Here is a 27,200-nt window from a genome sequence, read left to right on the forward strand (position 1 = left end):
AAAAATTAAGTGCATTATTTTTGATGACAGAGAGGAAAATAAAAGCATGGTGTCCCCTAGTATTTCATATTCTGTATCTGAAGTTCCTGCTTCTAAAATGTATACTTAGCTTGGAATGATATAAATATTGCCCATATTGCTGATTTATACTTAAAAAAATTCTAAGGATTCTACAGCAGTTCCTTGTTATCCGAGGATAATTAGAAACAGAAAAAGGCCATTTAAAGTGAATCCACTTAAGGGGGACCAAAATTTCTTAATACAATGAAAAAAAGCTTTGGGACTATATCCTGCAGAAAACCCACAAAAATTGTGAAAATATATTTATTTTAGTTTATATTTAACAAAATTTAGATGATCATTTTGATCATGGCTCTCTTAGAATAAGCAATGCAAAAATCAAATGTTGATAGTTTCCAGAGGAATATATTTTTGGACAAAATTGTGTGATTGTACATGTAGTACTTTAAAATTTTTTTATGTATTTATTATTTTATTAATAATACATTTTTATTATAGCAGTTGTAAAAATTTTATTTTTCAATTATAATTGCCACATATTATATTAATTTCAGGTGTACAACATAGTGATTAGACGTTTATGTATTTGAGAAGTTATCACCCGATAGGTCTAGTATCCATCTGGTACTATACATAATTATTACAATATTATTGACTATATTCATCATGCTGTACTTTATATCCTTGTGACTATTTTTATTTTTGTTGTTTTGTTGTTTTTTAATCCTCACCCGAGGGTATTTTTTCCATGGCTTTTCAGAGAGAGTAGAAGGGGGAGAGAGAGAGAGAAAGAGAAAGAAACATTGATGTGAGAGAGACACATCAACTGGTGGACTCCTGCATGCACCCTAACCCAGGCCAGGGATCAAGCCTGCAACTGAGGTATGTGCCCGTGGCTAGAATCGAACTCCAGACCCTTCAGTCCATGGGCTGACACTCTAACCACTGAGCCAAACTGACTAGGGTCCCATGACTATTTTTATAACTGGCAATTTGCGCTACTATTTTTTATTAAAAAATTTTAATGTTGACATAATTGCAGGTGTCTCCCTTTTCCCCTCCCTTTGCCCATCTCCACCGACCCCCACCCCTTGACCTTCCTCAAACTATTGTCCATGTCTGTTCCATGTATCCATGTTTCTGGTTCCATTTTGTTCATCAGTTTATTTTGTTCATTAGATTCCACATATTAATGAGATCATATGGAGTTGTCTTTCTCTGACTGGCACATTTTGCTTAGTATAATATTCTCCAAGTTCATCCATGCTGTTGCAAAGGGTAAAAGTTCCTTCTTTTCCACAGCTGCATAGTATTCCATTACATAAATGTACCATAGCTTTTTAATCCACTCATCTGCTGATGGGCACTTGGGCTGTTTCCAGTTCTTAGCTGTTGTAAGTAATGCTGCCTAGCCAGCATGGCTTAGCGGTTGAGCATCTACCTATGATCCAAGAGGTCAAGGTTTGATTTCCTGTCAGGACACATGCCTGGGTTTCTTGCTCGATCCCCAGTAGGGGGAGTGCAGTAGGCAGCTGATCAGTGACTCTGTCATCATTGATGTTTCTATCTCTCTCTCCCTCTTCCTCTCCCTCTCCCTTCCTCTCTCTGAAATCAATAAAAATATATTTTAAAAAATTAATGCTGCTATAAACATAGGGATGCATATATTCTTTCTGATTGATGTTTCAGGATTTTTAGAATATATTCCCAGAAGTGGGATCACTGGTTCAATAGGAAGTTCCATTTTTAATTTGTGGAAATTTCATACTGTTTTCCATAGTGGATGCAGCAGTCTGCATTCTCAGTACACAAGGGTTCCCTTTTCTCCACATCCTTGCCAGCACTTGTTGTTTGTTGATTTTATTGATAGTAGCCATTATGACAGGTGTGAGGTGATACCACGTTGTAGGTTTGTTTTTGTTTTTTTTCAGAGAGACAGAGGGAGAGAGAGAGAGAGATAGAAACATCAATGATGAGAGAGAGTCATCGATTGGCTGCCTCCTGCATGCCTCCTCACCAGGGATGCAGCCCACAACTCAGGCATGTGCCCTGACTGAGAATCAAACTGTGACCTCCTGGTTCATAGGGTGACACTCAACCACTGAGCCGTGCAGGTCAGGCCCTCATTGTAGTTTTTACTTGCATCTCTTTGATGATTAGTGATCTCGAGCATTCTTTCATATGTCTATTGGCCAACTGTATGTCTTCTTTGGAAAAGTGCCTATTCAGGTCCTCTGCCCATTTTTTAATTGGATTGTTTGTATTCCTGGTGTTGAGTTGTAGTTCTTTATATATTTTGGAAATTAACCCATTATCAGATGTATCGTTGGTGAATACGTCCTCCCATACAGTGGGTTCTCCTTTCATTTTTGTCGATGGTTTCTTTTGCTGTGCAGAAGCTTTTTAGCTTGATATGCTCCCATTTGTTTATCTTTTCCTGAGTTTCCCTTGATATTGTATATACAAAACCCTAAAGACTCCACCAAAAAACTACTAGATTTAATAAATGAATCTGGCAAAGTTGCAGGATACAAAATCAACATCCAGAAATTGATGGCATTTTTATACACCAGTAATGAACTATCAGAAAGAGAAACAAGAAAACAACCCCATTTACTATTGCAACAACAAAAAAATAAGGTACCTAGGAATAAATTTAACCAAGGAGATAAAAGACTTGTACTCAGAGAACTATATGACATTAAAGAAAGAAATTAAAGAAGATACAAATAAGTGGAAGCATATACCATATTCATGGATTGGAAGAATTAACATAAATGTCGACACTACGTAAAGCAGTCTATAGATTAAACACAATTCCTATTAAAATACCAATGGCATATTTCACAGAACTGAAAAGATATTCCAAAAATTTGAATGGAACCAAAAAAGACCTCAAATAGCCCAGCAATCTTGAGAAAGAAGAGCAAAGTTGGAAGTATCACATTAGCGGATATCAAACTATACTACAAGGCCATTGTAATCAAAGCAGCCTGGTACTGGCATAAGAACAGGTATATAGACCAGTGGAAAACAACAGGGAGCCTAGAAATCAACCCACACCTCTATGGTCAATTAATATTTGACAAAGGAGGCAAGAGCATACGATGGAATGGAATAAAGACACTGTCTTCAATAAATTGTGTTGGAAAAATTGTACAGGTACATGCAAAAAACAATGAAACTAAACCACCAACTTACACCATACACAAGAATAAACTCAAAATGGATAAAAGACTTAAATGTAAGTTGTGAAGCCATAAAAATCCTAGAAGTAAACATAGGCAGTAAAATCTCAGACATCTCTCGCAGCAATATTTTTGCTGCCAGTGGTACTATCTGAATAATATTTGACATTTACATCACATCTTCAAGATAGCCAATTTTACAAAAAGAGTTGACGTCTTACTCATTTTTCTTTACACCTTTTAGATTCTTGAATATTAAACTCCTTCTGTACTGAAATTCCTATCTTGCCATCAACTTAAAATTTTTCTCTTAAGTGATTGTTTCCTCATCAAACTGCTCACTCTGCATTTGCCATTGTTTCATCTGTTACTGGGCACATTCCCTAGTGTCATTTGATTAACCTTATAAAATTCTGTATTTGAGGGGAATATTTGCAACTTTACTTTGCAGTGGATATCTGTGCAGTACTAACAGGATCAGGTATAGACGCTGATGGTAAACAAGGACAGAATATGCGTGGGGATTCAAGTCATGAAATGGTTGGTGGTTAGGAAGTATTTTAGTGTTTTAAAGGCATGCTTCCTTGGAAAAGCTCCTAACTATGCAGGGATTTGGGTAATGACTTCTCTAATAATGAAGACATCCTGATTTATTTGCATGAATTCATTGCAGTGTGCTCTGTAGGGAGAGGACAGATCATGACTGTGGAGATCCCTGTGCTCGTCGCAGTTCTGCCAGTGAGACGTTGTATGATGATGGACAAGTCACTTAATTTCTTTTGGTATAAATTCACTACTCTGTAAAGTGAAGGTTGAGCTAAAGTCTCTTTTAGTCACAACATCCTGTGATTTGATATTTTAAGCCTGGCAAGAGCTTTATCACTGTTTTCATAGAATCGTAGAATTTAATAGTCATCAACCATTTCTTCTAGTTATATATATATTATAATTTCAATAGCTACATCCATATGTAATCGTACTTTTGGTAAAGTTGTAATCAGCACTTTCAAACAAATTTAAATTCTGCTCTTTTCAATAGTGTTATATCTTATAAGTGTTTTTCTATTTACTATAAACTTTAATAGCTTTCTCTTTTTCACATTTATCTGTTTTAATGGCTGCTTGATAGTCCATTGAGTACATATGTTTTAATATATTTAAATATATCTTGACCAATGTATCTTGGCAACTGAGCATCTCTGTACTTGAGAGTTTGGAGGAGTTTGGGGGCCATGTTACTATAGACATCTCTGTAGTAGACAATTTTGTCAAAAAAAGCATCTCCGTGTAGCACAGTCTGGATGCCGTGCATTTCAATACTTAAGTGCCTTCCACTGCTGCTGTAAACAGGAAGACACAAACTCAGGCAAAGTGTCTGGCTCAGTGAAGCATGGAGAGGAATAAGGAAAACTGCAAGAACACTGTGTTTTGCTGCTGCCAAGCAGGGACAATCCTGGGGAGTCTGGCATTTAATAATAAACGAAGCAGAAAAGAACTCAAAAAACTCGCATTTTGGATGGCATCTTCAGGTGCCTGGCTGCTCCTGCACACCATGCCTGGTATCCAGTCACCCAAGAAGGTTGGTGACTGGTGGCTCCTGAAGTCGCACTGTGTCTGGTCCAGAGAACAAAGCCAGAGGGGAAACCATCTCAAGAAGCAGATGTGTGCGCAGCAGCAAAGCATCCACAGACTGAGCTAATCCTACTTTATTAAAAATTCTAGCACTTCTCATTTTAACTCCAGATCTTGGAGATTTTCAATGCATCCTTGGGGAATAATAGTTTGTTCATCCATTATAATTGGATCTGCTCCCTCTTATCAAGATAAAGGAAGCTTGAAAGTAATACAAAATAATATTAAATGTACACTGTAATTTTAAAAATTTTAAAATAAAAATGTTAAAAAAATTGATAAGCATACTTGGCACTTTTCCCTTCCTACTGTATCATCGACTTCAGTTTGTGCATGTGGTCACTTCCTCTGTGGGTGAACCGTTTGCAATGCTTGTTTGACATAACTTGCCACAATACTGAGGTGGTTATTGGGCAAGAAAGGGAACTATGCTTTAGTGAAATTGGTGTAACCTGGTTGTTTACAGTAGCTAATGGCAAATGTTTCAAGTTAAGTTAGGTTAAAGTAGATGCAGTCAAGGCAATTTTAGTCATGATTCAAATTGCCAACTAAAAGAAAAAACTAGAGAATTATAAAAATTGCATGACAGTTTCAAATTTCACTGTGCTGGGTCATATGGGAATGAAGCATGCTGAGAAACTAGGATGAAGTTCAGTATTTTCAGAGGTTAACTTAATCACAACCAATTTATTCTGTCTCATGTATGTATATATGTGTTTCTCAGCTTTGGACGTTCCATCCTACAATTTCTTAATATTCTTTTCTTTTTTTTTTTCCAGATTCTAGCTACATTGAAGACTGGTTGTTTTCTAAAACTAGAGAAGAAGCCCTTGAAGTGATGGTGACTTCTTTTTGAGGTTTGAGCACTAGAATAAAAAGTAATTGTTGATGGTTTCAGAATTTGTTTACAATACAGTGGTGGAGTCCAGATGCAATAGCAGCAAACAAAAAAACAAGAGTTCAGATATTTTCTCTCACCAAAAAATAACTAGTACCATTCTGATTTAGTTATGTGATTTTTAAAAAACAAAACCTAGCATATTCTTCTTAAATCACCTTTTGTGGGAGGTATACCTGATGATTAAGGTGTAACCCAGCTATGCAGTTTACTCCTTTTCATAGACCACATCCCCAGGCATGCCTCCTTTGCCTGTTCTGTGTGATATCTCACATTTAGAGAGAAAATGTGAGAGTCCAAGACATAAGTTATAGAAAGACAGCAACAGTGTGGGGACTCATTTTAATGACACATAAATTTGGTAAAACTTAATAACCAGCTGCTTTACCACTTTCCCCAGTCCCAGCTCATTTAAAGCCTGTGGCAACTGATGCTCTCACATTACAACACCAGTTATTTCTTTGGCTGGGCTCCAGGAGCAGCTCCTCTCTCCCAGCCAGCTAATCCTAAACTGGTTATCCTCTCCAGGTCAGAATTTTTTATCTAGATGCCCTCAGTTCTCCTGTTCCCCAGAACTCTCAGCCAGGAGCTCAGTTCTCAAACTGTTTCCCAAAATATCATCTTTCTAAAATCTATTCACAATATTTTTTCCTTAGGGACAATCACAATTCCTGTTCAGTAGTTTTCAAAGTAGCAACTTATTTTCCTCTTCTTTAAGTGTTCTGCTTAATGGTTGGATTTAGTTAAAAAGAAACCATATTTAAATTCATACTGATATACTTTTTAAAAAAATTGATTTTAGAAAGAGGAAGAGAGAGATTGATGTGAGAGAGAAACATTAATAGGTTGCCTCCCACACATGCCCTAACCAGGGGTTGAACCCTCAACCTAAGTATGTGCTCTGACCGAGAATTGAATTCACCAGCTTTTGGTGTACAGGGTGATGCTCCAGCCAACTGAGCAACAATGGCCAGGGCATACTGATATACTTTTTGACCATGTCAGTCCCAGGGCCAGTGAGCTGAGGCTATAAAGAAATAGCAGGAGAATTTTTGAAATCCCAACTGTCTAATGTCCAGGTTACTTTGCCTGGAGGAAACTCCCTGGATGAAGATATTTTTATAGAAATTGGACACTCATCTGACCAGGTATTGCCGAAGGGTAGCCTGGCTGAATTGGAAAGAAGGTTTTCTAGGTCTGTTTTATGCCACAGGAGTTCTACAGTTTCTCAATTGATGGCCCAAAGGAAGCAAAGTTGTCTTTTTCCCTCAGATGTTTAAAAAATTAAGCAAAGATATTAAACTAGATTATTGCACTTGTAATTTCTGGTGCATCTGTAGTGCTTTGGGGGTGATTTTCTTGATACTCTCATTCTGAAGCATATTTCCTGAATGGCTCCCTCTTAGCCTTCATGACCTTGGAGGACTGTCCAGAGAGAATGATTTTGGGGACATACTTCTGAGGCCATGTGGCGCTCAAGGGAGCTTCAGGGAAGCTGTCTGAAGCATGTGTGTGGTTTACTAGGTTGGGAGGTAGAAGATTACTACGAGTTGATTACACACCTGGCTGTTAGGATCTTAGCTTGGTCTTTGAACCCCACCCACTCTGCCACCATGGTACTCCTAGTGTCTACCTTCCTCAGCCAAGCCTCCCATTGACCATTCCTTGGGGACAACATTAAACACGAGATAAAGCACCGTGTGCTAACCATTCTTGAAAATGTCTAAATGTCTCTGGAGATAATATACACTTGAGATTATAAAGGCGTATTTGAGTTTTAACCCAGTTTTTATGCTCTCATTCCTCATGAAACCCCCTTATTCCAGCAGGAAGTATTTCCTCCTCCTTCCTTCTAAATGCAGGTTCACTTTGTCCTTACCTTATGTCATCAATTTGGTTCCTTTTATTAACTATTTGTAGAGAAGGTGTCTCCTCATTTATCACTAGTATAGTATCACTAGTATATTAGCTCCATGAGGCAAAGCATTTCTTTCTCTTTTGTTTGCTATTTTATGCCAAATGACTAGAAGTGTCTGGTGCATAGTAGGTACTCAATGAACATTTACTTAATGAGGTAATAAATGCATCTCCCAGACCAAACCAAAAGTTCCCTGGGGCAGGCCCTTCATCCATGAATTTCTCACTAGGCTGAAATAGGAGCTGCTCTTTTCACTGACCACCTGTCTGTGGGGTATGATATCACACATTTGTCCCCTCTCTCTGAAGAGTTGAGGAAGTGTTGTGTTGTATTATCCCTATATAGGTGACCATAGTTTCAACTATATCTATCTTCTATTTAAAGCATAGAAGATTCTTTACAAGATGCTTACAAATGAGATGTGGAAGGGGCGTAAAAGCTAGGAACCAGTGTTGGTGTCCATGCACGCCTTTTTTTGTTTGTTTGTTAATCCTCACCTGAGGTTATTGTTTTCCATTGCTTTTCAGGGAGAGTATAATGGAGGAGGAGAGAGAAAGAGAGAAACATTGACCTGAGAGAGACATATCAACTGGGTTGCCTCCCTCACACGTCCTGACGTGGGGCGGGGAGCAAACCCGCAAGCCAGGTACGTGCCTTTGACCTGGAATGGAAGCCATGAACCTATGCTCTAACCACTGAGTAACACCAGCCAGAGCCATGAAGGACTTTTTAACTTCTGTGTTCACCAGCCCCTCCCAGGAAACCTCTCTGATGGGTTGTAATGGGGTGGGGTGGGGCTGGGGAGGCAGGAAGGGCGTGTGCTGGTGTCACAGTGAGTCTTCCCCTCTTGTCAGGTCTGAGAGGAAGTGTGTGGTAAGTCACATGGAGACAGAATGTCAGTCCCTGACAGGGGTTGAGGTGGCTCTTTGGTTTCCCTTTCATGCCTATGCTTGAAGCCCTGCCTCTATTTAAATAAATGAATGAACACAGAGAGGAGCTTCACTGCAATGTGCATAATCTGATAGGTAGCAGATACAAAGTCTGGCTGATGGGAGAATCAAATCTAATTCTGATGATCTAATATCTTTGAGTAGGTACCCTGAGGGTAACTTTTGGTCTTTTGGCTTCCCCTCGAGGTGCTCATAAACAGGAGGAAAGTGGCCAGATTTTTCCAGAAGTTCTATGCTAATTGAGTTTATCTGGAAAGGAAATTTTAGGTACAAGGACTTCAAGGCATAATAATAGTTGTCTTTATGTCAGCTGATGAATAATTTTGAAGTAGTCATGAGATGTTAATTTAATGAAACCATGTCTTTATGCTCCTCCCTCCCCCACACACACATACACACACACACACACACACACACACACACACGGAGTATTCAGAGTGTAGAAATTGTCATGCCTTTGCAAGGCAGGTTTTGTGCTGAGGTAAGCTAGAGTCTCTCTGTTCCTCACCCCAGGTATTTATGAAGCTCTCATTCTGTGTCACATAATTGGTGCCAACATATCTTCCTCTTCTCCTACACATGCCCTAAGGCTTACTTTCCAGCCTGGCTGTGCTCTCCTGCTCCAGCACCTTCAGTTACCAGCCAAAATCCTATTCTATACAATGCCAATTGCAAATGCAAGACCATGTGAAAGCTTTCCTGCCCCCTCCTCCATGAAGACTCTCCTCATTTCAACCCTGCAGTGCCCTGTGCTTTCCTCATGATCCTCACGTTCTCCTCACTGTGACATCTAGTGGGGCGAGCCCAGCAGGTGATGCCCAGCATGCTGGCCAAGTCGGCACCTCACCTGTGACCACCTTTTCCCTCCCTCTTGCCTTGCCCTTCTTGATCTGGCACTGCCCTCTGTAACCCTTCTTAAATGCATGGTGTACTTGTTATGGCCTAAATCTTTGTCTGTAGCCTCAGAGCTGACGTCTCAGCCTGGCATGAAGGGCCCTTCTGATGCCGGCTTCCATCCCCCATTCTGTTGTACCACGTTCTAGGCATGTGTAATTACTATCAGCTTTCTGAAAATCCCAGGCTCAGTCTCAGCTTTATGGCCCTGTATATGCTGTTTCTGCCATCTGGAGTGCCTTTCCCTTTTTTTTCAACAGGTTGAACCTGACTGATCTCTAACAATGTCATTCAGGTGCCTCCTCAAAGAGGCCATCTGGGTCAGCTGCACCTGTTGGGGGGGGGGGGGCGGCTTCTGGCCCCACTGGACAAAACTCATATTAGAGCATGTCCCAGACTGTATGTTTTAGATGTTGAGCTCCAGCTAATGGACTGCCGTAAAGGCAGGACTGGATCCTTGGCCTCTATCACTGCACCTAACACATAGGTATTTAGAAAATATCTGTCTTTCAGATCATTAGTGCTTAAACCTGCTACCCTATATGCAGTGCTTTTTTATTTAGGTTGTTGTTTCTCTAACAGTATTTAATGAAGTCCCATCTGATGCAAAAAGCAACAGAGTTTGTACATTGAAGTCACCATTCTTTCTTGAAAAAATAGCTTCAGTGGCTTTATTCACTGCTTTTATTCTCACGAGGCTCCGCCACATGCATTTACCACCACAGTTGAGAATTGAATAAAAGTTAGTGGAGCAAGATAATTCCTCCATTGCCTACCAAACTAGGTATTTTTAATTTTTTAATTGATTTTTAGAGAGAGAGAGAAAAAAGAGGGAGAGAGAGAGGAACATCAATGTGAGGGTGAAGCATTGGTCAGCCCCCTCCTTGATGTCCCCTCCCTGGGATCTAGCTCACAACCCAGGCATGTGCCCTGACCAGGAATCAAACCAGCAACCTTTCAGTGCATTGGGCCATGCCCAATCAACTGAGCCACACTAGCCAGGGTGGTATTTTTAATTATATAAATTGGCTACTGTAAGAAAACTACAGCAAGAAGATGGTTGTGCCCTGGCCAGCATGGCTGAATGGTCAGAGCTTCACGGGTTTGATTCCCAGTCAAGGGCACATACCTGGGTTGCATGTTCGATACCTGGCCCAGGCCTGTGTACATGCAGCAACCAATCAGTGTGTCTCTCTCACATGGATATTTCTCTCTCTCTCTTTCTCTCTCTCTGTCTCTCTTGCCCCTTCTCTCTCTCCCCCTCTCCCCCTTCCCTTCGATTCTCTCTAAAACATCAATGGAAAAATATCCTTGGCTGAGGATTAAAAAAATAATAAGAAGAAGATGCTTATGAATTTAGCTTCAATCAACTCAACTCCTCTGCAACTAAAGTGTGAGGGGAACCATAGGAGGAGCAGAGGACGAGGAGGGATTGGTGTTTTAATGGTCACCAAACTCTGAGGCGGCTTCTGTGTTTAGTCATTTCTGTTTGGACAGGAGCTTGCTCTCCACACTCAAGCTTAGTTTGCTATGTGTTGGATGTAACTCCACCAGGGAACAATCTCTTATCTTGCCTCTGACACACAGATGCAGGGCTCCAGCAAGATTCTAGACCTGTTGTTTTCCAGATGAGGTCTGCTCTGGCTTCACTGCTGGGATCTGTCTCAGACGAATGACTTTCTAGTGATGTTTGTCTCAGGCCTTTTTCACCCAGGCCTTTTTCATACAGCAGGAGGTCTCTGCTGTATGGCCTTTTTGCTTGCCTGTTTTGGAGTTCTCTGGGATGAGTGTAGAGCATAACGGGGTGATGAATGCAGAAGGGAGCATCAGACATGAATGAGCTTCTATTTACCTGAGAGTGCAAATAACAGTGCTCCATAGAAAGGGCAGTTATGTTCCCTTTTTCTTCATGGAATTTGGGAGGTTGAGAGTAAGTAGCCAATAAAACTGTGTTCAGGTGTCACTTTTAGTGACACTAACAGCATATAGGGCTGAGCAAGGCCTGGTTCTCCTGGTAGATTTTTTCCCTTTGGTTTGGGGATATTTCAGTGCATAGCCAACAAAGAAGCAAGAGAAATGGAACTCTTCCATCAGCTTTCACTTCTCATACATAGAAGCATTACTTGGGGCGGAAACTGAACACATCTTTTTGGCATCTGTGTTCCAAGGTCAGGGGTGGCAGTTGAGTTGACGGAGGAAAAAGAAGAGGGAGGATTCATGGAAAAGGACATTGGGTGTCCAGGAGAGCCACATGGAGACTGTCTTCTTAAGTTTAATTTTTTTTAATTTGAAATTTTGAAAATGATCACAGTTAAATAGCAGTTGTTAAACACCCAGTTGATCAAGATATTTTATAAACCTTTGCTTTGAAATGTTCCTAAGGTAAGTGACTCTATCTAGTGGACAGATGGGTCTGATGACCTTGGAAGAACTCTTGTACAAGCGACTAGGGCTGGTTCTCAACAGATGCTTCCAGTACCCAGGGTTACAGCTTTGTGCCAGCAGGAAAAGAGAGCTGGAAGATCTGTCCCCTGCAGCCAAATAGGCGCTAAGTCTTAGGCACATGCCAGCTGAAATGGAGCACCATGTATGACCAAAGGCTGTTGTCAGAAAGAGAAGAGCTGTCTTCTAATTCCTTCAAGCCAGAGTCCAACTCTGTGTTCCTGGAGCCAACTCTTCTTGCCCCCTAAGGTGACATCTCAGGGCCCAAAATGACCTCCCTTTCCCTGCTGCAGCCAGCTGCTTCTAGAGGCTCTTTCCACTTACCTTTGAAAAGAGGAAATCTCTACAAGGCTGTGTATAGTCTCAGAGCACGTCTTGCCTTATTTTCATGGTCAAAGACTGCTTAGTCTTTGGTTAGCCTAGTATTCACTAGGTATCTGTGTTTAGCAACTTAAATATTCTTAGCTCTCCAGTAGTTTATATCACATGCATGTACACACACACACACACACACACACACACACACACACTTATTCTTTTAACTTTAAAAACAGAAGAATGAATGAACACATGCATGCTTAGCTAACCCAGCAATAGGACATAGGTGAGTAAATCTTGACTATCATTAGCAAATCTTTGTGCAAAACAAGCTACAGAGGTTTATCCTTCGTTAGAAGAGAAAAATGGAGGAGAGGGCATGGTTTCCCCTTAATTTGGAGGAGGGCAAGAGAAAAATCATCACTTATATTCTAAGAAAAGTTGAGGCCATGGATAGGACATGGTTTGATAACTAGGAAATGGCTCCTTCCTCTGGTAGAGCTCATAGAAGAACACAGGTGTGTGCTGCTTTGAAGTGCAAGTGGGAGGGCTGGTTCTTCATGTTGTCTCAGGTTTCATGTGGGGGTCATACCTGTGACTGGGCTCATTGACATGATTGCTACAGAGATATGTGTGGTGGAAAGAACCATGGCTCACATCCTAATCCTCAGAAGCTGTGAATATGTTAGGTTACATGGTGAATAGGAATTGCTAGTCAGCTGACCTTGAGATGGGATAATTATCCTGGATAATCCAAGTAATCCAGGTAGGTACAATGTAATCACAAGTGTCCTCTGAGGTTGAAGGAGTGAGACAGAAGGGTCTGTGTCAAGTGAGACCATGTAATAAAGTCTCCAAACCTTTGTTGCTTTGAAGGTGAAGGAGGGCTATGAGCCAAGGAATGCAGGTGAACTCTGGAAGCTGGAAAAGGAAAGGAAATGGATTCTCCTCTAGAGCCTTTAGAAGAAACGAGCTCTGTCCATATCTTGGTGTTTAGCCCACTGAAACCCATTTCAGACTTCCAACCCCTAGAATTCTAAGATAATAAATTTGTGTTCTTTTTTAGAAAAAGCAAAGAACCATATGATTTCTCTCATATGTGGGATATAAAACTGAAACTCATAGACAGACAACAGTATGGTGGTTACCAGAGAGAAGGTGGTAGAGGGGATAGTAAAGGGTAAAGGGGGCCAAATATATGGTGATGGAAGATGATTTGATTTTGGGTAGTGGACACACAGTGCAATATACAGATCATGTACCATAGAAATGTACACTTGAAACCTATAGGATCCTATTAGCCAGTGTCAGCCCAATAAATTTAATTAAAAGGTTAAAAATAAATTTGTGTTGTTTTAAGCCCCCAAGTGTGTAGCAATTGTAGCAACAATAAGCTGTAATGCAATTCAGAAATATGTCAGTATTTTGGAAACATGAGACCCTCTTAGTTATTTATGATATATAATATAATGGAAAATTTATGGAATGTAAATAACTCAAAGAAGAATCTTATCAAAATTAATTCTGAGATTTCTCTAAGCTCATTTATTTTACAAGAGTGAGGGCAGGATTTCTTCACTATTATATCCTCACTGCCTAGTTCAGTGCCTGACTCATATTTAAATGAATCTCTTTTTACTAAATACATGAAAAACCAAAACAACTGTCTTTTCAAAGGTGTTTTTTTTTTTTATAGTGTATCACTCTTATTAGAAATCTTAAATCCAGGCTCTCGTCATAGACAAAGAATATCACACTTTACATTGTCATTCAAAGATGAGAGGTTTGGTTAGAGAACTTTTTTAAGTTGTTGAGTTTAAACAAGAGTCATTATTGCTCTCTTAGGTTCTAGGAACTTTTTTTTATCTACACATGGCTGGATGGTTGGAGTGTTAACTTTCCCTTTATCTGTTCAATAAAACTTCTGTAATATGTAGCAAATTGTAACCTTAAATCAGTGACCAAAAATTGTTCATTATTTGTGAAACTCGGTTTGAGAAGCCTGGTATTTACTAATATTAACAATATTATTAGTGATCTTTGCATGGCATCTTTTAGAATTAAGCATATTGCTAGTATTGATTTACTATTTCTTCACTCACTCATTCTCTGAAAAAATCTTTGCTGGGATCTTAGTGTGTGCCAGGCACTGAGGAAACAAAAGGAAATAAGATAAGGCCCTTCCCAGAGGAATCCACATTCTAGATGGGATGAAAGACGAGTGGGTAGGTAATGAGAATATGGAATAGCCAGTGTTAAAATAAATTGTGGTGCCAAGAGGAGAAAACTTCCAATTCTGCAGGGAGGATACAGCAGAGAGGGAGAAACTTAAACCAGGTACTGAAGGACTGGAAACAGCTTGGCAAGTGAAAGAATGGGATGAACATTAATTGCTCATTGAATCTTAGGCACTGTGCTGGGCACTTGTATGGGTAACTCTGTCATTTAATTTTTACCCTGAGGAAAATAATATTCTAATTAAGTAACTTTGTAGAACCACATAGAGTGGGATTTATATTGTCTTTGAAGTCATGGGTTTTAAAGTAGAGGTGGGCAAACTTTTTCTGGAAAGAATGAGAATAAATAAATTAGGCTTTGTGGGCCATATGTTCTCTGTCACAACTATTCGACTCTGCTGTTTTAGTGTGAAAATAGCCATAGATAAAATGGAAACAAATGAGCATGGCTGTGTTCCAATAAAACTTTATTGATAAAAGTAGACAGTGGGCTGGATCTGGCCTGTGGGCTGCAGTTTGCCGACTCCTGTTCTAGAATGGCAATTATAGCTACCATTTTGTTTTGGAATATTTCTGGAGAGGGAGCTTTTAGTTTCTATTTGCTTGTCAACTGGTCAATGTCAGCTTCAGAATGAGCTATAGCCTCTCACCAAGAAATAACAGTAGACAAGATTCATAGTGGAGGTTCAGATTGACCTAATTTTCTAACATTTCACATTGTTGTGATTAATATTTAACAGACCTCTGAGAATCTAGATAGAATGCATCTTTAGGTCATTATAGATGAGTCCAAAGAGAAACTATACTAATGCAGGCTTGGCAGAGGATTTGACATTGTGTGGGTATGTCTGTGCTTTAAGATTTAAAAAAAAAAAAAAGAGATTTGTCTGGAGCCATTGGGAAAAAATAAAGATCTGAACTGATGACCTGGGAGAAGCCTAGGGTGTGAAGCCTTGATGCTCTGTCTTCTGGAAAAAGGCAGAAACATCTGGTTAGTGTAATGCTGAGGGGCTGTGTGAAAGGAAGTCCTAAATCCAGATTAAAAAGCAAAACACATCTTGACATTTTAAAGCAACAAGCCAGAAAACTGTCTGAAATAGCTGATACTGTGGGAAAAGTCACTAAATTCTGAAATCTGAGTATGGAATCCTTTAGTACAGTGATGTTCAAGCTTTTTCATCTCATGGCACACATAAACTAATTACTAAAATTCTGCAGCACACCCAAAAATGTATTTTTTGCTGATCTGACAAAGATGAGAGGTTTGGTTAGAGAATTTTGATCTGACAAAAAATAGGTATAATTTTGATTCATTCACACTGGACAGCAATTGTTGTGTTGGCTGTTGCCAGTTTTTTATTTGACAATCTAAGGGAAAAGAGGTTAAGAGCCCCTGACTAAGTAGATATTGCATGTTTAAAAAAATTCTCATGGCACACCTGTTGAAAATTGCTGCTTTCAAGCAAAACCGTGAGTTTTTTTGAGAACAGATCTTTCTAATAGTATATCCTAAGAACTAGAGAGTGGTAGGAAAACACCTGAAAAACCATTAAAGGATTTCAGAAATGTTACTGAAAGGGAACATTGGGAAGCCATGTAAGTCACCTGTTCTGGCCCTATGTGACTAAAAGATTTTATTCTCTCAGCTAATGAGGGAGCTGGATGAGTATGGCTACTTTGGAGAGCTAATTTTTTTTGAGTAAAAGTTTTGAAAAATCAAGAGCAAACTAAGTTATGAGATTGTTTCAAGTTTGAATGGTTTGAACTGGATTGATTGAAAGTGATGCCTGGCTGTTGTCTCTGGAGGTCCCTGTGCTAGGCATCCCAAAGTATTTTGATCAGCTTCCCTATCAGGCTCTGTGCTGTTGCTCTTAAGGTTGAATTGGGGGGAACTGGAAGAAAAGATGGAAAATAAAGGGAGTTGATATCTCCCTGGAAGACATCATACATGTTAGCAGGCTACAGTTATTTCAATCAAAACTATTTGAACTTTTTCTTGTGTTTTGATGAATCTTGTCTTGAATTTTAAACAGATGTGATTTGGAATATGCATGTCTCATAATGAGGCAGCTGAGCTTTGCTGGCTCTCCTGCTGCTGTACTTCACTCCGACTTGCAGGCATCAACTTTGTGTGTTGTTTTTCTGGCCTCTTTCTAGGTTAGAAGCAGTTCATAAAGCTCAGAAAGAGCTTCCTCAACATGTACATCTTAGGGCAGCTGAAGAAAATAATCTGTAAAGCAGATAAATGCCTTGATGTGGATTATGTCCAGCAAACAGTGTTTATATAAAAGGCTTTAACATGTAAACCAATTAAAGAGTCTTTTAATTTGACTTCCCATCGTGCAAAGCTTTTTTATATTGTAAATTTAGAAAAGAATATTCATATTCTACAATCTGGCTGACACTCTTTTCTTTCAGTAAGGGTTAAATAAAGGGGATCTTCAAAGCATTGTTGATATATTATAGGAAGCTTTGAAGCTTTTATTAGCTTCGCTGGAAATCTTTGTTTCCTGGAAAGTTCGCTAATGGAGTGTATAGTTTCTTACAGAAATCCTTTTCTTAGCTGCATGTAGTAAATAACCTAATCAGTGGGGTTGCTATTGCAAGATAAAATTAGTTATCTAAGCTGGTCCTGAGTCAGCTATTTCCATTGTAAAGAAAGTCTTAAGATATACTGTTCTTTGGGTCCAATTAACCTTTTGTTTATCTTAATTCACCTCTATGACTCTCTGATAGCAATATTATATACACTTTCCAGTAACTCAGACAGCAGCTGTTAAATATGGAACTAACTGGCTCCATCTCAGCAACTTTCATCTCAGTCAGTGGTACGTCTGACCGCTTCTCATCTCCTCCACTGTCACCACCCAATATAGGGCTTACTGGTTCTGCTTTGATGGCTGTGGTGGCCTTCTATCAAGTTCACTGCTTCTTCTTGTCCACTTCCATATATACCTACCCCCAAGGCCTATTTTCCTAGGAATAACTACAGTGACTCTTTAAAACTAAATCAAGATCGTGTCACTCCCTTGCCCACACCCAACAGTGACTTCTGTTGACCTCAAATAGAACTCAGCGTCCTTCTTTGGCACAGGGCCAATATGACCTGTGCTCAACTATCTCTCACCAGCATTTCTAGGCACTCTTCCCTTCCCTCCCTCCCTCCCTTGCTAGTTCTTTGGGCAGAGCAGTCACACTTCCACCTTAAGACTTGAACATTTGCACTGGTTCTTCTTTCCTCCTCCTGAACACTCGCCCTCCAGGTATTCACCAGCATGCTTCCCCAGTTCTCCCAGGTCTGTGCTCAGGTGTTACCTCCTCAGAGACACCTAACCACTTTATCTAAAATAGAAGCCCCCCATTCTCTTACCCTGCTTTTCCTTCCCATCTATTAGCCGACATTCAGTCTATTATTGATTGATCAGTTTATTTGTTCATTAACTTACTTATAATTTGTCACTCCCAAGAAAATGTGAGCTCCATAGTGATGGGGACACGGATTTATCATTGAATCTCTTGTGCCTAGCACACATAAGCAATCAAGATGTACCTGCTTGGTTCTGAGTGAAGGAAAGAACCAGAACCATTCACATTGATTGTGGTCTGCATATGGAGACCAAATCATAGTGCTGTTGTGTTGTTCGTTAGTACATATGTTGTTTTTTTAATTTTCTTATCCTACTAAAGGTTTGCCATTCAACAGTTAAGGTTTACCTTAGATTTAGTTCCCTAAAGGTTTCAGCAGTAACCTGTGTTTCCCTTTGATGTAGTTCAGTGTAAAGGTGGCCGTATCTGAACTTCTTGGCAATTTAATGGATTTATAGTAGTGATCCGTGTGGACAGTCAGCCATTGGAATCTTACTTGCCTTCTTTCCTTGGTGATTAGCGGGCACCTTTTTAGCACCAAGAAAAAGAGCCACGTACTCGACTATTTTTAATATAGGAGAGTTCACATAATTATCTAAACACTCAGAAGTTACTTTAAGAAAATGTATATGACTAAAGGAGCCTTTTCTCCTACAAATGAGCAATCAAATATCTTCCTATAAATACTGTATGAGAAGAAATTGGAGATAGGAGCTAATAGAGGAAGTTGGATAAATGGTTTGTAGAACCTTGTAGAAGATAAAATAGCCCCATTCCATGAGATGATTTTGCCAGCATAATTGCTCTGAGCTAGTTTTAAAAAGGCAGATGTATTGATATATAATTTTCATATAGTAAAGTTCATTCTTTTTGAAAGTGTACAGCTGTGAGTTTTGATAAGTGCATACAATCGTGTAGCCACCATAATCAAAATATAAATTTCCATCACCTTTAAGCATTCCTTGTACCCCTTTGTAAGCAGTTCCTCCACTCAGCCTCTGGCGGCAGCCACTGATCTGTTTTCTATCCTTATAGTTTTGCCTTTTCCAAAATGTCATATAAATGAAATCAAACAGTATGTAGCTTTTTGAATCTCACTTAGATTAATGCACTTGAGATTCACCCATGTTGCATGTTTCCAGTAGTTTGTTCCTTTTTATTGCTGAGTAGTATGTTGTTGTGTGGATATAGAGTTTGCTTATCCATCCAACAGTTGATGGATATTTGGGTTATTTTTAGTTTATGATGATTATGGATAAAACTCTCATAACACATTTTTATGAGAACATACGTTTTCATTTTTTCTTGGATAAATATGTAGGAGTGGGTTTGGTGAGCATATGGTAAGTATATGTGTAACTTTATTGAAAAAATGGCCAAACTAATTTCCAACTTGGCTGTACTATTTTCCATCCCCACCAGTAAGGTATGAGAGTTCCCTGAGTTGCTTTTTAACCCTCAAGTACTAATGTCCACAGTGCTTTTCCTCCTTGAAGTGAAACCTTGGGATTTCTCCCTCCCCCTTCTCCCTTCAATTTTATGTTCCAATCTCTTATACTTGGACCTTTAAATTACTTTTATTTAAAAGTATTTAAACTCTAAGTTCGCATCTGTTTGACTTGGTTGTAGTGAACTAAATTAAACTCAGGCCAAAGGTAATGGCAGCCCTGAGTGGGACTTTGGTGCAAATGTAGCTGTCTCCAGGGCATCTGCATAAGGTAGAACCCTACCCCAAATCCAGGGAGAGATGTCAAGTGTTTCTCATCAGCTATGGGATAGGCAACATACTTGGACTTTCACAGTGGTGAAGATTCATTTGATCCTAGGCAGAGAAGTCAGAAAAAGATCTGTGGTTATCAAAAGGTATATAGATTTATCTTGGAGATACTATGAAGTATGTAGAATCTTGTGAACAGGTTTTTCTCTCACTTAAAGTTTTTACATTATTTTTAAATCAGTGATGCACATAGCATAGTGGTTAAGAGAGCCCAATGCTGCTACTACCCACCTGGGTGACCTTGGGCAACCTCTCTATGCCTTAGTTTCTTCATCTGTAGAATGGGTATAATAAGAGTAGCTAGTAGTGGTGGTGAAGTGGTTAATATGTATATTGTGCTTAGAACAGTGCCTGGCAAATATTAAACGATATGAGTACTAGTTGCTGCTGCTATTGTTATTAACTAAACTTTATCCCCAATAAAATGTGTTTTTCATGCATTTGTCTCACTTTCACAGCTTGCAGGTACTAGCTGCTTGTTCAATGACTGACTAAAATTCAGTTAACACTGAGAACCAGAATTTTATGACATTATCTAGAATAATGTCCAGCTTCTGATTGTCCTCAGATGCATGTATTTATACTCACATATGTTGACTCGAGTCACATTTTTAAGTGGCATCAGTTCTTGGGTCTAGCTGGCTTATTTCTCTTACTCTTGGAGGCTCAGGAGGAAGTTGTGATTTCTGAGGTACACTATCCTCCTCCCCCATTCCCTGCCTCCTCCATTTGAGGGGGTGAATTCGCCACAGTTTGGTCACTGTGTCAGGGTTAGAAGTTTGGGCACAAGATTTTTGATCATGTCCCTCTCTTCCTAGTTGTTTTTGTTGTTGCTATCTCCATACAGAAATGGTTATCTTTTAGCATAGCTTATCAACTTTTTTTTTATCCTCACCTGAGGATGTTTATTGATTTAGTGAGAGAGTAAGGGAGGGAGGTGAGAGAGAACACAAACATTCATGTGCAAGAACACGCCCTGACCATGATCACACCTATGTATGTGCCCTGTTTGGGAATTGATCCCGTAGCCCTTAGTGTATGGGACGACACTCCAAGCAACCAAGCCACCCAGCCAGGGCAGCTTAGCAATTTTTTTTTCTGACATTTCTTTACAGTGGACATCTCTCCAGGGAATAGGCCTAGCCTGGCTTTCCCATTTGGGACCTGTGATATGTGGAAGTGCAGTCAGGTTTCCCCTGTTTGGGCGTACCGCCTCAGTGCTAGAGCATGTGGTCCTGGGCTCCGTGAGCATGCACACAGCCAGCAAGCAGGTCCACCTGTGCCCCTCAGGCACTGGAGTGGGCCTGCCCCATGTGTGCACCGGCTTTCACACAGTGCTGCTTCATTCATGCACTTCAGAGTTCTCGCAGGGAGTGAACGAATTTATGTTCTGAGCATTGTCTGCGGACTGACTTGGGTCTCACAAATGCACTGTTACTTTAAATGCTTCTAACAGCTGTGACTTATAAAATGTAGTTGTGAGATGCACTACTGAATTTATAGTAGCCTTTCCCTTTGTCCTACTAAACCTGCAACTACTGGAATGGAGGGGAGGTGGTAACAAGAAAGTTATAACATTACAGAGGAGCTCCTTATACTTGAAGCTCTTGAGATCCACCTCTGTAACATGCACCCAGACTTTACTTAGAGATGAGAGAAAGCAGTTGAGAGAGGCCCAGAGGCAGGTAGGACCTATCACCTCCTTACCTGTTAGGGTTGATAGGCAGAGTATGCTGGACAGGGAACTCCAGCCCTAGTGCACACTGTTCTTATCAAATGCAACTTGCATATCAATAGGTGGTTTTTTAAAATTTAGTGTTATCCCTATAAAAAGAGCAAGGCCTAGCATAATCTTATTTTTGGGAAAACTTACATGTGCAGCCAGTATAGAGCAATAGAAAATATTTGTCTTCACCAAGTGCTGAACTGCATGGATTCACTGTGCCTAGGAGACTGGAGAGGGTTCAGAACATCATGGTTGCTTCGAGCCCTTGACCATCCACTGGGAACCCCTACCTGCCACTGGCGGAGGAAACAAGGAGTGCCCCATGCGTGAAGAGTCTTAGTTCTCTTGTTGTGGCCGCTATACATTTGCAGTGCGTCTTGAACTGCCTGTAAAAATATGTTCATGTGGTGGATTTCAGACTTGTTGAAGTTTAAGGACAATTGGAGAGAGTCGTGGTGCTCCCTGAGGCACACTGCAGGACCATATTTGAAAATGTACAAGAACCTGACATTGCCTTTTAAGAACCTGTGCTAATGCAGTATGTGGAAGCTCTCCAAGAGCAGCCTAAAGCTCAAAAGGTGAGAAACGTGTCCCGTAGGAAGATACCCCAAGGACAGAGGAGTGGTGGTGTTTCTGGATCTCACCAGGGAGGATCATGGTGCCTATTTTAGCTCCTTCTCCATGTGCCCCCACGTCAGTTGCTATTTTCATAGTGAGCATCTTCCTGCAGCTGGTGGTATGTTGATTGCCAGAAACCCTCATGTGGAAGAGGAGGGTGCAAGGAGTTGCCCCTGTGTCCACCGGTGCCCCTGTAAGCATCTATTTTTTGAGCACCCTACGCATGCCTATGAAATAATAAAAACATACAGTACAAGATAAGTCCTGCTTATAAAAACCCAGTATCTTTTCAGAGAAAAAAAATACATATGAAATACAGATAACTCTTAAGACAAGTAGAGTGCAAAAACTTGTAACAGTCAAATTGTACATTGAAAGTCATGTTAATACACTCTTATTTAGTGAAAACTATCAACATTTATTTAGTAAAAAATCCAGTATTTAGGAAAAAATTCACTGTTTTGTGGATATTATCCTAATGTTTAAAAGTATTATAATAATAATAGTTCAGGGTCACAAAATCTCTCCCATAAATTTCTTTTTTTTTTTTTTTTTATATATCTTTATTGATTTCAAAGAGGATGGGAGAGGGAGAGAAAGCTGAAACATCAATGAAGAGAGAGTTGTCATTGATCAGTTGCCTCCTACACTCCCCTGACTGGGGATCAAGCCCGCAACCTGGGCATGTGCCGTGACCAGGAATTGAACCGCGGCTTCCTGGATCCTAGGTCAATGCTCAACTGCTGAGCTACGCCCAGCCAGGCGACTCCTATAAATTTCTTAACAAGTAAAATGGACTAGTGGTAATACTCTTAAAATGTTCTATTGTTTGTTTTATTTCAAGCTTTCTGCAACCCTCTCTCCCTCGATATTAAAATCAAGCCTAGGCAGTTTAGCATGTCATTGAGAGCTGGCTTTTCCTCTTTCTAAAGGTGCTACACAGTGGGCCCAGTGACCTTTGATGGGAATCCCTCCCACTCAGTTTCCCTGCTGCCCTCTCTCCTACAGCTCTTCCCACCGTTGTCATTTCTCATTTGCCTCTAACCTTGACTCCTGCACATGACAGTCTAGTCATTTACTAATAGTTTTCTCATCAAGTTGTGTGGCCCTAGATTTAATGCTAGCACAGTGACACCTTGGGCACCAATATAGTAAGTACATGTCTGAGGGACGATGGAATGGGGTTGTGCCCACACTGTTACAGACCCATGGTGACATCTGTAGGCTATGGTGTATTTCCAGTCAATAAATAACTTCTAATAGGTACATGGTTTTGTTGACTTTAAGGTATTATATTGTTTTTTTATGAATGTTAAAATAATAATCACTTATTTATTCATTCATTCATTCATTCATTCATTCATTCATTCATTCATTCATTCATTGCTATGGCTATTCCAACCCTGGATGGTTGAGAATTAACTATATGGTCATTTATAATCAGATGTTTGTCATGGATTCAGAAGAGAGAAAAGTCCTTGAGGAAGAAGTTAGGCAGTCAGAGAAGGCCACATGGAAAAAGGAGGTATCTGAGCTGAATCCTGAAATGTGTCTTGAGATTCACAGGAGGGTAGGGAGGCAATGCCCATTGCTTAGGGAGGTAGTGCTCATGGCTGTGGGAAAAATATCTTGGAGAACTTTCTTCCTTGTTCTAGGCATCTAGGGAAAGATGAGTGAAGGCAGCCAGAGTAGTAGTTAGGTCTCGTGAAGGCCTTGTGCCTAGGGTCTGCAATGGAGGACCTTTGGACACCTGATAGTATGGGGACAAGACCCTGTCAATGCTCTGGGCCTAGAGCCACCTGTCACTGTAGTAGTTAAGTAGTATGTGAATAAAACACTGGAAATGTCCCTTCATTGTGGGCAACTTCACGGGCACCTCCTGTCAAACCCGAGTCTTTTGAAACAGGTAAAAGTATGCCTTTCCCTGGCATGTCTTCCCTCCAGATGTCATTGGTCTGGTTTGACTCAGTGTTTTTGCATAGGGCTAAGTCATTGCCTGAAAGTCAAGCATAAGTTTATTTTTGCCTAGAAGAAAGGTGGAGAAAGATCTGGAGAGAAAAGACAAGGTCTTAAGGGTCTGACCTTGAAGGGAGCTCCTCTTCTTCTGCATGAGCCATTTTGATTTTTCTTTTCCCAGTGCCCTGTTTTCCTTGGAGTTTTTTCTACTTTTTTAAAGGTTTAATTAGTTAATTAAACTTCAACCTGTCATTTGTATCCTTTCCTGATTGTGGTCTTGCTCTTTTCTTTTTCCCCAAGGTATCTTAAGTGTATTAAAGCTGACTTATTGTTTCGTTTTCTGCAAGTGACTTTATTCTGAAGTTTTATTATCTAGAGATTGAGGTTTTCCTTGTCTTTGGGCAAACCAGATTCCTAGACCCAAAGTTTCAGGTAAAGGCCTTTCAAACTTCTAGGTCCTTGGGCTTTTGATCTCTACTATAGATTTTCTTCTTTCAGACTGACAGCTATAGAGCCCCAAGGCAATCTCTAACACTCAAGTTAGAGAACCCCTGCTCTAGAGTGGGATTGAGGGATGGGGCCAAGGCCAACAAGAGACAGATGTGTGAGCCTACGCAGAGCATGGAGCTATCTCAGGAGAGGGTGTGGTGTGAATTCCTCCCTACCCTTGCCGCTTGGCTTCTTTTGGTTCTCTTGGCATTTTCTCCTTTTGGATGCTTTCATTTTTTCTTTTTTTGTGTGGCCAGAACAGAAAGAGGGTTTCCTTTTCCAAGGCAGGCAAATTCTTCCCCAATTTAGTATCCTGAGGAGAAGTCCTAGAGGAAATAGAGGTTTAAATTGGTATAGCCCAGTTTACAAGGCTGCAAAGCTTTTTAGTAATAAACAGGTTTATGGGGGTAGAGGGAAAATAATTTTATTTTTGGCACCGAAAATGACCTACTTAAACCCAATAGTTTGTGTTTACTGCAACCACCTATGTGGTTTCCAGTCATGAGTTCATGGCTGTCTGAGTTTCACCAAGCAGTGGTGACAATAATGGTTTTTTTTGCTTTGTGGGAACTTCACATGGGTTAGCTCTCCTCTGTCCCCTCAACACCACAGGCTGATTTCCTTACAAACTGCCTTAACCTGGGCTTCTGGAAATGAACCCCATTCTTGCAATACAAGGTAAGATAGGCTCTGACACCGTACCTCCCATATGGTTCTAAAAACTGAGAACTGATCCCACTTCTGGTCCTTTACAGTGCTAGTGTGTCACTGGCTGCTGCCCAGTTCAGGGCCCTCTGTGCTTGAGCAAACCCTTTCCTAAGATGATTTTTTTTCCTAAAATGACTTTTTCAAAAGGCAATCAAGCAAGTTCTGAATAGACATTGGGAAGAGATAGGAGGAAGCTCCCCAGTAGCTTAAAATAAAATATCTTCCAAAGTCAACCCTAACTACTAACCAGCTAACCAACTAATAAACCTAGGACCTTTCCTCTGTAGTCAGGATCTCAGGGCTGGAGCCTTGCTTGTGTTCATTAGCACCCCTGTCTCAGGCCATGTCATCAGAATCCCACACTGGCAGTCAGCCATTCTGGGTGTAAGGAATGAGTCTGTTACCATGTGAGTCACATTGCCTACAGATTACACGCACTTAGGAAAACTTCAGGGGGAAATATATGTTTTTCTTAGTCCTACTCCATTGCACTTCCAGTATGAGTGAGGCTTTCCTTTATACCCCAGCCTTTTAGGAAAATCAGTGTTGCAGATTTTGTTGCCCTGGAATTAATGGCATGACCAAGTTCTAGCCTAGCCATTCTGGACACCCTAGGCCGGTTACTCTAGTTTCCTAACTTTTTTATCCACTTTCTTTTTCCAAGGAATTGGGCCTCTGTCAGTTCCTTGTGGCTATACATGACTAGTTCCAACCTATCCTCCTTGGTTTCTCAGGTCTCCCTTTGTTACAGGCTTCTCTTCCCAAAGCCCCTTGTTTGGATCTGATGTGAATCTGTGTTTTAGAAAGTACTCGTATTTACTCAAGATAATTCTTTCCTTAAGACCAAATATATAAAATTTTAGTCACCATAGAACTATTAGAGCTTTAGAGAATCATTACATAGAAATGATTTCTCCATTTTAATGGAGAAAATGTATTTTTTTAAATTTATTTTTTATGAGGTTTAAAAAGATGCTCTAACCACTGCCTATAATTTGTAGCTGCTGATGTAAATAAATAATTGAAAGGGAGAGAGCTCTTTAAAAGCAGAAAATTAATCACAGCAGTGTATCCTGCTTTGCTCATACATATGGTTGTCTTATATTATTTGCTTTTTTTTTATTTTTAGATTTCAGAGTAGACATTTTTCTTTCTCCTTTTTCAGAGAGAGAGTAGATGACCTTGAAGACTCAGAGCTGAGATAGGAAGATTTTGAAGTTGTTCTACTGCTGAAGACATGATTTAAATATCGGCTTTACGGTAGGTATTTAGGGAAGAAATACAACAGTTTTGTGGTTAACATACCGTTGGCTTTTGCCTGCATTCTGAGGCTAGTTAAAAGGACACCATGAAAGGGGAATGTGTTTGAATCATATTCAGCAAACCAGAGCTCTGAGAAAATTAAAGCTACCTCTGTGGTTGGGTTTTCTTTTTGAACTGAGCGGTGTCTAGGGGAGAATTTTCATGGACTCTACATGGACTCCGTGGGTGTGTGTGGTCACCAGTATTTCCCAGAGTCTTGTGGCACACTCTTTTTTTTTTGGGGGGGGGTCATATTGAGACCAGTGTTTCATTTGTTCATTAAACAAATGAGAGCAGAAGCTTCCTCCCAGGAACTGTCCTATCTGAACTGCCTCTGGGGCAGTATTTCTGAAAGTGTGTTCCCTAGATTATTAGTTCAGTGGGGACAGGGGTAAGAAGATAGATCTGTGCTCAAATGAGTTTGGAAAACATGGGGTTAAAGTTAAACAGTCTTCCTTATTGAAGGATCTCAAAAATGAATGAGACTTGTGAACATCCATGAGTGTGTGTAGTCGCCAGTGTTTACCAGAATCTTGTGGAATTCTTTTCGTATGGGTCATCTTGAGACCAGTGTTCCATTTGTTCATTAAACAAATTATTGAACACGAGCCATTTATGGTGTTGGATTCTAAATTACAACAATAAATGAGATTGGCAATGTTTGTATATAGATAGTAAGGTAAGAAATAAGAACAGTTATTGATAGGCATGATATTTAAGAGAATGGTCTGGGGAGCTAGGGAGCCTAGGTTTTAATCCC

The 27,200-nt window shown here is 40.1% G+C and overlaps 1 protein-coding gene across 1 annotated transcript in view; it reads left to right on the top strand.

The window, feature by feature from the left end:
* Positions 1-27,200, top strand: part of SVIL (supervillin) — a 238,304-nt gene that overhangs the window by 31,433 nt on the left and 179,671 nt on the right. Inside the window, exons 2-3 of the mRNA XM_087823810.1 lie at positions 5,621-5,698; positions 26,304-26,398. The gene's annotated coding sequence lies outside the window, so the exon portion shown is untranslated. The remainder of the gene's footprint in view (positions 1-5,620; positions 5,699-26,303; positions 26,399-27,200) is intronic.

Source organism: Miniopterus natalensis, chromosome 1 (assembly GCF_054644295.1).
Source record: "Miniopterus natalensis isolate mMinNat1 chromosome 1, mMinNat1.hap1, whole genome shotgun sequence".
Taxonomy (NCBI): Eukaryota; Metazoa; Chordata; class Mammalia; order Chiroptera; family Miniopteridae; genus Miniopterus; species Miniopterus natalensis.